The sequence below is a fragment of the Desmodus rotundus genome, chromosome 2, assembly GCF_022682495.2.
Source record: "Desmodus rotundus isolate HL8 chromosome 2, HLdesRot8A.1, whole genome shotgun sequence".
Classification (NCBI taxonomy): Eukaryota; Metazoa; Chordata; class Mammalia; order Chiroptera; family Phyllostomidae; genus Desmodus; species Desmodus rotundus.
This window is the reverse complement of record NC_071388.1, coordinates 67690038-67707128: the sequence shown is the minus strand read 5'-3', so window position 1 is coordinate 67707128 and position 17091 is coordinate 67690038.

Sequence of the window (17091 nt, the reverse complement as noted above, 5' to 3'; positions counted from 1 at the left end):
ATCTCTCTTGCATTTATGATATATTTTAATTCAAATTAGTATTTATTGTATAGAGTCTGATTTATTTCACTATAGAAAATAAGATAATCCAAATAAGAAGGCTGATATACATGAAGAATTATGTATCTGAGTCATTTATTTGAAATAAATAAAAGTTTGGTAATGATGTAAATGTTTCTTCATCGCTCCTTATATCTTTCTTCTTCTCCATGGCAATTAGCCAAAAACATAAAATTTGGAAAATTAAAATAAATAGCATGCCATTAGTAACATCAAAGAGACACGCTTATGAAATGAAGCAGCTTCTCAGAAGTCACTGATGAAATGAATGCAAAGGAGGGCATCATTGTTGGTGGTCAGGTGGGTAGAGAGCACCTATGAGCAGACTGAAGGTCTGTCTTTTGGACTGGTGATAGAACTTCTAGAAAAACTGATAGCCCCTATAGTGAATTTAAATGCTATGATTCACTTCCTACTATACCAAAGGAATGTTCTAAAGTCAAATGATGTAAAACTTTCACCATTTGCACAGCAGAAAGTACGACTTGGTTGAAAAAAATGGTAATTCTGCACAACAGGTAGAGTGAAAGCATCATATTGTATAGTGCAGAAATAACTGAACCCTTGCCCTATTTCAGTTTTGTCCAGAATAGATACATATTTTACTCTGTGCATCACCTGCCCTACCCAAATAACAGCTGAGAAATTATAAGAAGTTTCAAATAATAGAATGTAAAAAGTTCTGCCATCTTCAAGGTTGCATTTTACTAGAAGAAAGTGTGTCCTACCACCGCTAGAGTACAAAAATGAAGTACTGAGATGCACAGCCTCATTGGAAATCACCTCTTTTACTATTGGTGTAGTAGCAATTTGATTTAGAAATGGAATTAAATACCTGTTAATAAAAATACATGAGCAAACCTGGGAACAACCAAGATGTCCTTTGAAAGATGAATAGGCAAACAAGCTATGGCATGTCTACACAGTGGAATGTTATTTGGCTATAAAAAAATGAGCTCTCAAGCTATAAAAAGACATGGAGGATCCTTACAGGTATATTGCTTAGTGAAAGGACCTATTCTTTAAAAAAAAAAAAAAAAAAAAAAAAACACCTCCATGTTGTAAAATTCTAATTATACAACTTTTTGGAAAAAAAAGCAAAACTATAGAAACAAAAAAATCAGTGGGGTCAAAGGGCTAAGGGGGACAGATGAATAGGTGGAGCTGTCGGGGGTCTTTAATGCAGCCCCCCAGTCCGCCATGGATGAAGAATAAGACTACCAAGACATGATCTGCTTGGGGAGGAGAGGTGGCTGATCTCTCAAAGGAGAAGGGCCATAAAACTTTAGGCGCCAGATTCATCTCAGGTCTGGACCCTTATCTTTTAAGCTGAAGGTACAAATTAAGTAGGTTTCACAGGAATGTACGTATTTTTCTTAGGCCTGATTCCCCAGGGAATCCGCCCCTCCCAGCACAGGACTGCACTGCCCTCTGTTATTGCTTCAGGCTTAAGTCAGGCAAGGGAAGTAAGGCAGCCAAGAGATTAGGAGACTTCTTGCAGACAGAATGAGGACTCAGGCTATTTCAAAGCGGAGGGGCGAGGGTCCATCACCCCCTTTTTCCACAGTCCCCCAAGTCCTTCCCTGCAAGTTTATTCCTGGTGACCAGAGCCTGTCTTAGGTTGATCTTCCCTTGAGGATTCCTACCCGTCATTGGCTAACTGGCCAAGCTCAGGGCCAAGCAGGGTGAAGTGGTCAGGGGTGGCACACCTGCCAGGGAGATAAGCTTTGTCTCCTTTGTGGCTTATGGTCCCAACTCTGACTCAGCCTTAAGCATGGGGGTTACAGCCTCTGAAACCAGGCAGGGCGGTTCCCAACATCTCCCCCTTTTTTGTTTGTGAAATCAGTTGTAGTTGTTAAGCCTGTGAAACCTACCATTGGCTGTTTCCGAACGCAATCTGGAGAAAACAACCTCCAAATACATTGTAAAGCACAAATAAGGATTAAGACAGGGAGGCGTCCAAGGGTTGCCATGACCCAAACTCGTAAATTCAGTCCATTGAGCCAGTTTTTAGGGTTCAGCCATTGTAGATTATTGTGGAGGGTCTGGAACACTTTTTGTTCAGTAAGACCTTTGCTCGAGCATTAAGAGCCTTGATGTCCCCCCATATGGTGGGGACACACCTAAAAGGAACATTATGGGGCGCTAAGGGGTTGTTGCCCTCTGCAGGAGGCTTCTGAGCCTCAGCCCCTGTCATTTGGGCAGGCCCCATCCTCCTCCTCCGTTGAGGGACCCAGACCCATGAGTGACACCATGTGTGTCTGTGTCCCTTCCAGTTGTTCAGGGTCAGCTGGGCCATCTGGTCTGTCAGTTGATCGGTTCTCACCTCCAGGTAGCGGAGCTTGTCATCTATTTTGCTCATGATAAGGCTTTATTCTTTTGGCTGGGAGCCAGACAGGACCTGTAGGAATGGAAACGCAGGCATACCCTCTTCCCCACTTTAAGAGATCTACAGGGCCCTGCCAAGAACAGTCTCCCAGCAGATCTCTACATAAAACCTGAGAGTAAGGCAGTTTTGACTCTTTTGTCTGAAAATGTTTTTCTATTGGAGTATAGAGTGATTCATCACAATTTAGAAAATTATAGGTAAACATGGCTAACATAGTCAAACTTTTGGGGGAGGGCTCATGATTTCCACCCCCCCCCTTTTTTTTAAGAAGATTTTTAAAAGTGTGATGAGCCCGTTCTACGATTGCCTGACCAGTTGGATTGTAAGGTATTCCTATTTTATGTTGGATATTCCAACGCTGAAGAAAGACCTGAGTGGAATGGGCAAGGTATCCAGGGCCATTATCAGTTTTTATTTGCTGAGGCTGTCCTAAATGACTCAAGGCCTCAAGACAATGGGCTTGTATATTTTTAGCAGATTCTCCTGTTAAAGCAGATGCATGTAAGGCACCAGAATAAGTATCAGTAGAAATATGAACATATTTGAATATCCCAAAGGGAACATAATGAATGACATCCGTTTGCCAAATTATCTGAGAGCTTAGTCTTTGAGGATTGACTCTTGTAGATGGGGGTGCCTTGCTAAGGGATTGGCAATCAGGACATTCTTTAATAATTTGCTTAGCTTGGGAGCGAGGAATGTCAAATTGCTTTCGGAGCACCTGGCTGTTTTGATGAAAAAACTGATGAGAAGCTGCTGCTTGCTGGAAGGCAGTGAGGACACTTAACTAAAGCATCTGCCCTATTGTTACCATCCACCAGGGCGCAGGCAAGCCTGAATGGGATCGCAGATGAGTAATGAAGAGGGGTGTTCTCGCTTGTCAAGGAGGGACTGTAGGGTCAAAAATAAGTTAAGTAGATTGGGGTCAATAAAGTCTTAATTAATACCTGATCTAGATGCAGAATAGTATAAACAGTATACCTGAGTCACAGACTATATTCAAAGGTTCCTGGGGCCATTGCCGCAAGGCCGTGACTGCAGCGAAGAGCCCGGCCCTTTGGGTGGAGGAATGACCTGAGGATACAAAATTTTTCCAGTTTTTGGCCTCTTGCCAGGCAATAGCAGCTCGTCCAGTTTTTCCGGACCCGTCAGGAAACACAGTTCTCGCCCCAGTTATTGGCGTTGGGCTGACCTTTTCTGCTAGCCTTATTTGAAGGAATGGAATGTTTTGAAGCAATTTATCTAAGGGCAGGTTAATTTCTAGTCCCCCAACAAAGTCAGCTATGGCACACTGAAACTCTAAAGATTGAGTTGCCAATCGTTGTAAATAAACTTGAGTTAAGGGAATGATAAAGAAACAGTCCTTTAACTTTTTCCTATTACTTTTCCTGTTTAGTCCCAGGGGCCTGATTCTTGCCCTCTTGGCTTTAAGGCCTTAAACCTTGGCTTCCTGGTTCACAATGGAAAGGGAGTAGTATGAAGGAGGCTCCAAAGTGGCGGCTGAAAAATAGCCTCAGTTTTAAAAGTGCCTCTTTTTTTTTTTTTTTTTTGAAAGACAGACTCCCTGCTGTTTCTGCAAGCTGCAATGAGTCAATGAGTTAAGCAGCAAGTTAATTGTCCTATTGTTCTCAGGACCTGGTAGTTCCTAGGTTCAGAGTTTGCAAGGAAAATGGGAAAGATGGGGGTGGGGGTGCTTTGCTTAAATACATTTTAGACAAAAGTGGTTGCATTCCAAGGGCCTTTTGTGACTCATTGACTAACCATTCCCTCCGGGAGAATAGCCAGTTCTTCCCCTAGGAAATGATCAGTGTTTACAGGTACTGAGTTAAAAAATGGTGCTTAGTCTTCCGCAGAGAAGGTCTAGATCTCCCCGGGAGATAGTACACCTATATTTCATTTTTACAATAAAAGGTCACGGCTCCCGCATAAACAAGGAGGATTCTTAATATTTCTTTAACACGTCACACCCCCATCCCACTTATAACATGCTTTAGATTGACAAATTGATGAACACATTCATAACCTTCAGAAACAGTTTTTTTCTCCACTGGCAAATACACTTATTTATTTATTTATTTATTTATTTATTTATTTATTTATTTATTTTAAACAATCAATTTAAATTCTTTCTGAGTAGAATCCTTATGATGTAGCAACATTAGAGATCTCATTCTGTTTACCAGAGGAAAATATTTTGAGATTGAGCCATTCAGAAACAAAAACAAAATCCAAGCAAACCAGTATTTTCAAATTAAATCCTCTAAAGGAGGGAGTGAGACACTAGCCTTAGAATCTTATCTCACACCACCTGGTGTTATTTCAACTTCTGCCCAACTTTTTCCTAAATAACTAAGTCTAAAGATCCCTAACTAGGGAGACCTTCAGAAGCCTTAAAAAGCTGCTGAATTAGCTTAAAACATTGCTTTTGTGCTTTAGAGAGCCCATTCCTCATGGTTGAGGATTCGCAGAAACCTTTAAAGAAATTTTTTAACAAATAAAAGAACCTTTTCTGAAATTCCTCCCACCACAAACACGGTGATTATAAAACCAGTTTGTTTTGCTTTTTATTCTGCCTGCTCTTTTAAATCTTACTTCTCGCTAGTGAGGAGACTGTAGTGGGTTGAAATGTGCTGTTGGTGGAACACAGTCAGGGCGGGTTACCCGATATTTTGGGTACCCAAACCCCGCTTATGGGTCTCGGTTTCTTTTCCCAGCCGTCTAAATCAGCTGGGAGGGCTCGGAAGCGCTGGGTGACCAACCCTTATATTGCGCTCCCCTGGAGGAGCCAAAAGTTAAATTACGTGAGACAGAATTCCCTATGAGGCCCCTCCACGTCTCAGGGATTCGACCCCAGACACCTCCGTGAGGCCCCCACTCACATAGGGGCACCCAAGATCTCAAGCCGGAGGGAGGAAGTGCCTCTTTTCTTCGGCGCTCAGCAAGAACCTGAGACGCTCATAAATACCTCGCTACGAAAGCTAATAAAAGGGAAAGTCTTTGTTTGTCCTCCCCAAGCCTAAACCTCAGCAAATGCTTGGGAGAGAGAAAGCAAGATTCCTATTCATGGAAGAGGGTGCAGGGGAGAGAAATGAGAAGCAAACTGCTCAAGGGGCGGCCTGGCAGAAACCTTTCCTCTTATCTGTAACACGCCTGGGGGCCTTACCGTGCGGTGCCTCTGTCCCAGGGGGGGATGAAAGCGCTAATTTCCGTCCTCTTAGGCGTGCTGTCCCTGGAGATGGTGGCTCAAAGCCTCTGGTCCGTGCAGGTCCCGAAAATCCTCAGGTCCCTGTTCCGGGCGCCAGATGTCAGGGGGCTTTAACGCAGCCCCCCAGTCCGCCATGGATGAAGAATAAGACTACCAAGACATGATCTGCTTGGGGAGGAGAGGTGGCCGATCTCTCAAAGGAGAATGGCCCAGAGCCTTTCTCTCCAGGGGCTTTTATTAGGTCCATTTGCACAGGAATATGGATAAAGCTCATCAATCATTGTCAGCCAGTAAGGGTTAAACAATACAAGATTTACAGAGAACTTTGAGGGCTTATTCTGAGTTACAGCCAATTAGTGAGAGGGCCATAAAACTTTAGGTGCCAGACTCATCTCAGGTCTGGACCCTTATCTTTTAAACTGAGGGTACAAATTAAGTAGGTTTCACAGGAATGCCGATCTCTCAAAGGAGAAGGGCCATAAAACTTTAGGCGCCAGATTCATCTCAGGTCTGGACCCTTATCTTGTAAACTGAGGGTACAAATTAAGTAGGTTTCACAGGAATGTACGTATTTTTCTTAGGCCTGATTCACCAGGGAATCCGCCCCTCCCAGCACAGGGCTGCACTGCCCTCTGTTATTGCTTCAGGCTTAAGTCAGGCAAGGGAAGTAAGGCAGCCAAGAGATTAGGAGACTTCTTGCAGACAGAATGAGGACTCAGGCTATTTCAAAGCGGAGGGGCGAGGGTCCATCACCCCCTTTTTCCACAGTCCCCCAAGTCCTTCCCTGCAAGTTTATTCCTGGTGACCAGAGCCTGTCTTAGGTTGATCCTCCCTTGAGGATTCTTACCCGTCATTGGCTAACTGGCCAAGCTCAGGGCCAAGCAGGGTGAAGTGGGCAGGGGTGGCACACCTGCCAGGGAGATAAGCTTTGTCTCCTTAGTGGCTTATGGTCCCAACTCTGACTCAGCCTTAAGCATGGGGGTTACAGCCTCTGAAACCAGGCAGGGCGGTTCCCAACATGGAGCATAGGAGATTTTTAGGGCATTGACATTATTCTGTACAAACTATAATAGTGGCTAATTGACATCATGCATTTGTCAAAACCATAGAACTTTATAATGCAAAAACTGAACCAATAGGCTTTAGTTAATAATAGTGTATCAGTATTGGCTCATCAATTATAAGAAATCTGTCATGCTAATGAAAGGTGTTAATAACATGGGAAGTGAGAGGAGGGGAGGAGATATGTGGGAACTCTCTGTACTATCTGCTTAATAATCAGAAACCCAAAATTAATCTAAGTATAGTCAATTAATTAACAAAAACAATTCTCTGACATTCTTAGAATAGATCTCAGCAGTTAAATGCAATAAAGAAACATCTGTTACTGATGGGAATAATAAAGCAGGAACTTTTTCTCTATGTCCAAAAGTGTGAATGGTGGGTTCACACATAGTTTATGTGTGTGTGTGTGTATTTTTTCATGACTATGTGTGTGTGTGTGTATAGTCATGAAAAAATATATGTAGAGAGAGAGAGTCATGGGAAAATATATGGCAAATGGTGCAAAATAAGAAAAATAAAAAAATGGAGATATCATCAAGGGCTAAATGTCTTTGTTGACTAAATATGAAGAAGTTTTTCTTGGAATAACCCCAGAGATCTGAAGGTAGAAATGAAAGAATAGGCACATGGGATACAAAGTCCTCTATCTTTCTTAGCTCCCAATATTTTTCTTTTGTTTTGCTGGATGTGCAGGTAGTAGGGATGGACAGAAGTTGAGGGTCTTTTTAGTGTATTACCTCTATCTGTCTCCTGGATGATACTATGCGAAACAAAGCAAATGTGTGTCTCTCTGTGTGGTACATGTGTATGTGTACATGTACATGTGTGAGTCTGTGGTTTTTGATTAATATTTTTCTTCTTTCTGAACTTTAAATTACTTGAGGTGATATCAGGTGAGATTTGGCCCAGTAATGCTCACACCATGACCTGTAGTGCCAAATAGAGCACTTAGATCATACATTCTATAAGTCAATAAATGCCAATAAATTATTCACTCAAATGTATGAATGAACACATTCTTTTACATATGTTGTATTTCTATAATTGTCATAGCCCTTACCTGATCATTTTCATTTGAGACAATGATAGGCAGATGACCCATTCTGATACGTTTATCTATTGTTCCAAGTTTATGTTTTAAATGTTTTAATGTATTTTTTAAAAGCTATCATTTGCTTATTTTCGTAATATCTTTTAAAGATAATTTTCACATAGTAATCCAATTGTATTTTTTCATTCTATTACTTTATCTTTTCTTCACTATTCAGAGTTTTCATTTTACTTTAGAGGACACAATTATTACATTATAAGTTTATTTATCTTTCCTATAGAAAATGTTTTCATAAGTATGTTTTCGACCATTACTGTGTTTCTTTCCTTTATGTTATAAAGTCTTTTCTCATAACCTTACCAGTTTTTAAAAATTATTATTTATTATTGAATAATGATAATTCTATCCTGGCTCTGTCTCCAAATACAGTCACATTGGGGTGTAGGGCTTCAACCAATCAATTGCAGGGTGACAAAATTCAGCCCAACAAGTAACTGCCCATATCTTGCATTTACTGGTACAGTGGTCTAACAGTTCTACCTAGTCTTCGTCCATGTGCTTCAGGACTTGAAAAAGAGAAGAGCTTCATAGAATACATCCTAAATCACCAGAAACCATTAGCCTGGTACAGTTGCCCGTAACGCTGAAACAAGGTGCACAGTTTTCTTTAAACTGCACTAACAAAAAAGCCATGTAGAATGCTGAACTTTGCATGACCATCATCATCATCACCAACCATCATCCTCCTGAAACAGATGACGTTTGTTTCAGCCAATATCTCCTCTATCGGTTTCAAGTCTTTGCTTTGTTTTCAGAAAAACAGGTTCCAAGTTAACTTTATTAACTTTTGTTAATCATTTAGTGTATGTACCAAAGCACTCTGAAATTTGTTAAAATTCATGGAATTTGGACTTACCAATGCTTAGATTCCAGTTCTGATTCTTTGTATCTAAAATCCCTTTTTTTATTCATTATTTACTTGGTTGAGGAAATGTTAAATAGATAAATGACTATTCTCAAACTCTTCTTGCATTATCTAAGTTACATTTATTTTATTTTCACTTATCTTTTTCAGATTAAATTTTAATCTTCTTGCAAGAAGTCTATATGTTTAATATTCCCCAACATTAGTAAAATTCTATAGAATGACAATGAAGGAATTAGTAAAATTTTTAATAAAAAATTAGAGTCCTTGATTGTTTTAAACTTCATATTTCAACTCTTCCAATTACAAATATAGTTCATTTGATACTGGAATCTAAGCTGTCCTATATAATAAAATTTCAAAGAAATGTTTTATTGGTTGCTTTAATAGAAAAAAGAGACAATCTTAGTCCCTGGTGTTTATAAAGCAATTTCAAATTTTCTTCTCTTGACTCTGTGGTGTAGCTTGAACAAAGATTATTATTTCCTATTTTACAAAATATGCAACTGAGGCTCTTGGGGAGGTAAAGAAACTTTCCAATATTATTTGGGATACTAGGGGTGAAGCTCAGACTCTCACATGGTTTTTTCTGACTCTCTGTCTCCTACATTTGTCACCAGAATTTGAAATTGCAACATTTTGCACATAAGAGAAACAAAGATCTCTTTAAATTTACAGAGAAGGGAGAAAGGAAGACTTCCGGTTGATTATACTGAAAATAAAAGACCTTTAGGGAGTAATACTGACTTTAGAAGTCAGTGTGTGAATGTGTTGTAGGGAAGAAAAGGTACTTAGATGGCACAACTTAACAATATAGGACCATATAGGAAAGAGCTATACAAAAATAAGATTTGGTGGGGGGAGGCATCTGAATGTCTGAGGCCTGCGTCCTCTTGTGCCAGGGATGCATTTATTTAACTGAAACTATTAAGTTCCTACTATGCCAGCTATAATTATAGTTGTTGAGGCTACAACAGTGAACAGAAAAATAAAAATCCCTGTTGTAAACAAACTTCCATTCTAGTGATCATAGCATAATAATAATTTTTAGATAATGATAGAAATTAAAGAAAGTGTGGGGTTGAGGAAAGAACAGATGGACACACTCATGGAAGTTCTTGTTTGGTTTATGTATTAACTACTTAAATACAATAATTCCACTCTGCTAACTAGATTTCTTCCTCTAGTGGCTGACAAGAAATTTTTAAAAACAGTCCCAATTTTGACATGAAATATTAAAATATCCTTTAAAAATGGAAACAATCTCTTGAAAGAGATTTCCAAACTCCATTTAATTTTACAAATAATTTAGCCATTTACCTAACAAAGCTAAGTTAGAATGATAAAAAATCCAGTTATTTTTAAATAGAAGGATTTGAAAAACAGAGAAAAAAGAAAAAATACATATTTAGTATTAGCTGATAGTTACAAATGGAATTTGTAACTATTAAATGGAATTCAAGAAAAATACAGATACTGGCCTTGACCAGGTGGCTCAACTGGTTGGAGTGTTGTCCTCTAAACCAAAAGGTTGTGGGTTCAATCCCCACTCAGAGCACATACCTAGTTTGTGTGTTTGAATCCTGGTACAGGTGTGTACGGGAGGCAACCAACTGATGTTCTCTCTCTCTCTCTCTCTCTCTCTCTCTCTCTCTCTCTCTCTCCCCCCCCCACCGCCTCTATAATTAATGGACAAATTCTTTGGTAAAAATTAAAATAAGAAAAAAAAAGGGTACTGTACTTTATCATAGAAAAGCACTTCTAAAGCTGCAAAGCTGAGCCAAAGCTTATGAATTCCAAAGTACATGACCATGTATCTCTGTTATGGCATTCTCACATGCTCTTTCAATCACTGTAATTGAGCCATGGTTTATATGAAACTACATACCTGTTGATGTCTGTGTTTAAGACTGTCTTGTTATCATCTGCATTAGTCTCCAATTTAGAAGGGAAAATGTCACATTAATTTGTTAGTTAAAACACTACATACTTTATTATCAATAAATTGTTCCTCCAAAGTTATGCATGGCACATAATGATATATTTAATAATGAAAAAGTAAATTCTCTCTAGGTTTTGTTATAAATCAGAATTATTTGTAGTTTGCCCAGAAATCTCCAATTAAAAAAAGAAAAAAACAAACATTTCTAAAGTCCTACATGAAATAGTTCATAAAATATTTTATGGATCTGATCCTTACTGTGTAATCTAACTCATGGGGAACAATTAAGGCATTAAATAGACTCAAGGTATTTGTTTGTCATTTTTATTGGGACAAAACCAATTAAAACAATTTTAATGAAAGACCATTATACTCACTTAATTATGAGTATTTCAAATAAATAAAAGTACAAAATATGAAGTCCTTATTAAAGCTCATAACAATAATTTTAAACCACAATCAAAGAATTTTAGAAGATTCAGCAAGGATAGCTCTAATTTCCAATTTGTCCAAAAAAGGAAGGGAGGAAGGAGGGAAGGAAGGAAGGAAGGAAGGAAGGAAGGAAGGAAGGAAGGAAGGAAGGAAGGAATAATTCCTACAGACAGTTCCAGTGAATAAACAACTCAGTAGAATGTAAATACAAATATACTTGAACAAAGCACTTAAAAGGTTTTAAGAAAAATGGAAAGACACTGTCAAACAAGGGAATTTGTCTGCTTTAAAAGTGGCAGATCATCTAAAAGTGTCTGAAAAGTGGGCAATCAATTTTACATCTTTGTATATCACCCCATGCAAGAATAGAATTTAGCATATTGGTTTTATGATATAAATGTGCTTAAAAGTCAAGGACCTTGCTAGAAATTAAAATTTATATGTATTTGATTAAACCTAATAGAACCAATATTTGTGAGTGATGTAAAAACAGAGCAAATAAATTTGAAATATAAAGTCTGAAATTCAGAATAACATTACTTTGATAGCCTAGAGCATAATTGAAGAAAAGATTACCAGTAAAGATGTAGTTAACATCAAAAAACTTATCTTTTTATTTCTAAGCAATACTGTGAAAACATTGAAATAGAAATCAAGTAAGTTCATAGTCAACTATGAACCTAAAAATGTCAACTAAATATTTTTTTCTGTATTGAGTAAGTTGCTTATTTTTGGTTCAGTGAAAACAAATCACTTTCATGGGCAGAAACACAGCTCAGATAAACACTGAATGTAATTTGGATAAAATAGATTTTAGGAATTTAGAGGTTTCACATTCCTTCTGCTTTATAAGTGGAAGAATCAGCGTACAACATATCTGGTTGTAGTCTAAAGAGAATTGGTTATAGTCACACTAGAAATAAATGCATCTTGTTTCATGTGAATGTTTGCAATGACTAAATTTTATAGGTATAAATATATTGTTAGAATTTGGGTCGGGAAATTATAGTAATGAAATTTAAATTTTTAAGATATGGGTTTCAATATAATCTCATTTAGGGCAGAATATTCTAAGAATTTTACCATTTGCATTTTATATATAATTTAAACTCTACTCTGCATGTATACAGAGGGAAGAGTAAAAAAATCCCAATAAACACATTCAGAAACAGATTGGAAACAAAAACATGCTCTAAAGCATTACAGTTATGCAGTGTGTGAAGCTTGGGAAAGCAATCAGTGACAGAAAATTAAATAACAAGTCCTGGCAATATATATTTACAGAATTGACTGTGGGTCTTAAAAAAATAAGTTCAAGCACAAATTAGTATCTATAAAACAGTCACAGGGAAATACAGCATAGGAAATATAGTCAATAATATTGTGATAACTGTGTATGGTGCCAGTTGGGGTACGGAAATATCGAGGGGAGCACTATGTAAAGTTTTTGATTGTCTAACCACAAGGCTGTACACCCAAAACCAACACATGCCTGATAAAAGTGGCAGAAAATAGTGACTAATAGAAAGTAGTTAAGAAAAACTTTTAAACAGATTGACATTCAATGATGTAGAACAGACAGAATTGTACCCTATGCATTAATACAATATATAGGATAAGTCAACATTTGGAAAATGTGGAAGTATCAAAATTGTATTCAAAGATATGTATGTAGATGTCTATCTATCTAATCTACCCACCTATCAATTTATCTATCTTTCATCTGTCTAGGTCGCAATATCTATCTCCCTCTCATCCTGGCTTAGATATTCATTATAGTAGAAAAGTAAATGGTTATCCACTCAGAGGTTCATTTATACTCACAATATAGGGGATAGTTTTATTTAAGTTATTTTGTACTCTGAAAACTATATGTGTATTTCCCTTTTATAAATATTAGGTCATATTTTCATAGTTGATATTTCAATGTTGAGTATCTTATCAAATTTCATATCTCCCTCTTGTTAATTGTTTGCAATTAAGAGTGTCAAACAGTAAGTTTTTAGATGTATTTATGTATAAAATGAAAAGTTTTGCAAAATAATAGGCTTAGTTACTTTGAGCTATCCCTCATTTGAAGTGTTTGAAAGTGAATGGATAAATAAGATACATTCCATTGCCCCAACTTTTTTGAACAAAAAAATCATATTAAAGAGAACTGTAGGGCATTACAAAGCAGGTATTCCCTTATAAAAATGTGTGGAAGGAATAGTTTTCTGTTTCCTTGTGGTAATAGTTGTGTGGGTTGGGTAGGGAAAGGATATTATTGTTTGGCTATGGTGCGCATGTGCAGGCATGATTAGCACCAGTTTGAAGCTTCACCACCATCTTCTCTTAATTTATCACTCAGCTTCTTAAGTCAGTATCAAAAGACTATTTTTGGAAGAGAATAATTCTAAATTATGGTGTCCACAGTAATTTTTCCAGTCCTTGACACACTCCAGATAATTGCTTAAAGACAACCTATAGCACACTGAAGAAAAAAATAAACAGAAAATGGGAATTCAGGGAATTAACTTTTTCAAGATTTAGAGGTAATTAAATGTCTCCAGGTTTGTGGTATTAACCTATCCTAAAGCTTTAGTAGTTGAAACTACTTAAGATATCTTTTCTATTTTGCTTATTTTGTTAGTCATCATGTTTACATAAGTTATTGATTTTTACTATAAATTTTTTAAATACAGTGGTAATTTAAACAAATCTTAATAAATTAATAATAAATATTTTAAGTTTAACTTTTTACTCAGAACAGTGACATCAGGTGGTAGAGAAATCAACAAAGCAGATATTTTCAGTGTATTGCAGTAACTCCACTAAATTTAACAGAGATTCAGCAGACATACTGGCTTCCTCTGAGTCTTGCTCTAACTTACTCTGTGACATTGACCTTGACTAGCTTACTTGGGTTTTCTTGTTTCATAGTTTTCTCAATAAATTAAAAAGAAAAGGATAAATGGAAAAAGGATTACCAAGTCTTATCACTCTAAAACATTATGGAAGGCATTAAGAAATACAGTTAAAACTCATCATGCCTTCTAAAAAAACCTCCTTGTACAGATTTAGTATATCATTTTTTATCTGTGGCATTTTTCTCTTGTTGTTTTGAGATTCTTTCTATAATAGATCTCCATGGTTGGCAATTTGTGTGGTACATGGGTGAGTTCTGGAACCACTCTACTTCTTATTTGTAAGTCAATATAAGTAAATGTGACCTTCAGGCCTTCAAGATGAAAAGGGACAGCTTTAAAGTTAATTAACTGTGTCACTTAACCTCTCTCCCCTTCAGGTAGAAAAGATATCATGTCTTCTATTTTAGCAAATTTAAATGTGTCACAAATAAATGGCATTTTGCATAACATAATAAATGCATTTCCAGGCAAAATTTAATGTTGGTAAATTCTGTTGAATATTGTATTTTTCAAAAACAAAGAACCCTCTGATGAAGAATAGGTTGAAGATTTAAAATTAATATGCTTATACACACACTTGAAAAAGGATGTATCATTTCTAAGATGGTCTTTGAAATAAAACTCTTATCAAATCAAAAAATAATATAGCATACCATTTATTCTCAACTATTTAAAAATCCCTCAAAATAGAAAAGTAGTTTTACCTTTTACAAACATATATAAAGTAGAAAGTGATGCTGAATGAGGATAAGTTTATTTTTATTGACACCATCAGCTTATTCTTTTGTTTTTTTTTAAATATTTGCCATTCATATTGCTACAGAATATGCTATTCATTAGATATATATGCAACATTAACAATTTTGGTAAATACGGGGTGGGGTAAAAGTAGGTTTGCAGTTGTTCATATGAAAACAGTACAAAAAATACTAAATGATAATATAAATATAAGACTAAACTCTGTTTTGCAAACAAACAACTGTAAACCTACTTTTGCCCCACCCTGTACATTGGAAGGATTAGTTAGGCTCCTTGGAAGATGTGTGACAAAAAGTTGGCAACGGTAGAAATAAAAATAAAAAACTAAAATGATCATTGCTTAAATAATTACATGTAAATACTTGTCATATAGAAACTCTAACTTGAATAAGATAACAGAAAAATAAGTGAAATAAGGCAGGTAGTGAAAGACAAATACCATATGATCTCACCTTTAAGTGGAACATAATCAACAAAACAAACAAGCAAGCAAAATATAACTGGAGGCATTGAAATTAAGAACAAACTGAGAGTAACCAGAGGGGAGATGGGAGGGGATAATCAGGGGAAAGGGTGAAGGGTTTTCAGGAACAACTATAAAGGACACGTGGACAAAACCAAGGGGGGTGGAATCAGGGGAAGGAGGTGGGGATAGCTGGGTTGGGGGGAGAGGTAGGGGGAAAAGGCAGAAAACTATACTTGAACAACAATAAAATTAAAAAGAAATGGAAAAACATAAGTAAAGATTGACTTTCAGAAAAAAGAAAAATAATGTGTATTTTAAATACTTTAAAAGTACACATTAGAGAAAATTATTTTTAAAATATAGTAATTAAAATAATTATATATTGAGTATGATTGTTCTCAGGTCTTTCAAATACATTGTCTTCCTCTAAGATTAACATAAATCAGTTGGTTAGTTTTCACTCTTTCTTTGAGTAAGCTGAGGCTCAAAAATGTTACTTTCCCAAGACGACACAGCAAATTAAAAATTTCACCAGAGTTTAAAATAAAATTTACTTGCTATAGATTATATCTTTCCATTAACTCCCACTGTCTATGAACATATTTTTAATTTATATGAACTAATTTCCTTAAGTTGGAACTACATGTGGATAACTGACATTCTGTGGTTAAACTAAAAATCAAGTGCTGCCCTGTCTAAATTTTATAACTTCCTAACTGTGTTATTAAATATGTGTTCTAATTCCTGCTGTCTTCACACATGCTATAATCTGGTAGGTGCATATGGCCCACGTTTATGAGAAGGTAGAAGTCATTGTACATATGAGTCACAACAGGGAGAATTACTCACTTCCACATGGTAATTATCAAGGTATTTTCTAACCAAGTACCAGAGGATCCCCAACTCCAAAATGTTTATTTCTTAGTATTCATATTTATATTACATAGTATATATATATATGCAAAGAATCGCTCAAAGAATGACTATGATTATATATATGAAAAAGAATGAGATAAATATTTTCAAATAATATCTCAGATAATTACTCTGATATAAAACAGATACAGCTGAAGTTTACTTATATATGAAAGTAAACCCATAGGTTGTCTCATTGGGGTAAAAAAGCCAAGACAGGTTTAAAAGGCTTATTCACAGATGATCTGTGGAAATGTTTTGTTTGGTTTCACTTTGTTTTACTTTCCTCTGAGTAAAATGATTGGTTGGAAGTTATCAAAAAGGGCAGTTTGCCCTTGGATGGACTGGGTTAGGGAAGGCTATTTCAGGGTATTTCCTTAAAACACTTTAATTTCATCTATGAAGTAAGCATTACATGCTTAGTTAATCTGTGTCTACACTAAGACCCTTGGTTGTGATTTGCCAATATAGGCATTTTTAAGTAGCAGCTGAATCTTTCTTGCAACTTCCTCTCCTATGTTCTATAGTAACCCGATAGATACTTTTTAAAAAGACAAAATTCCCTGAATTAGGAAGCTCAGATTAACTGCTCAATTTAAGATATATTTAAAATAGTTATATGAAGAATATATAAGCTGCATTGCTAATGGACATTTTATTGACCATAACTGGTTTTGCCTTGTACCCAACACTAATGTATCCACAGGCAGGCCCTATAGAAAGAATAGTTATCTGTTTAATATTTTTTCTATATATTATATCTCTTTTTTAAATGAAATTTTTATCTGACTTTACTTTCAAAGAAAACTTTACTTTCTGTAAGACTTTATTTTTTAGAGTTGTTTTAAGTTCACAACAAAATAAAAGGAGGTGTAGAGATTTTCATTTTCCCTTACCACCACAAACGCATAGCCTCCCCTCTTATCAACACCCCTCACCAGAGTAGTACATTTATTACAAGTCATGAACCTAC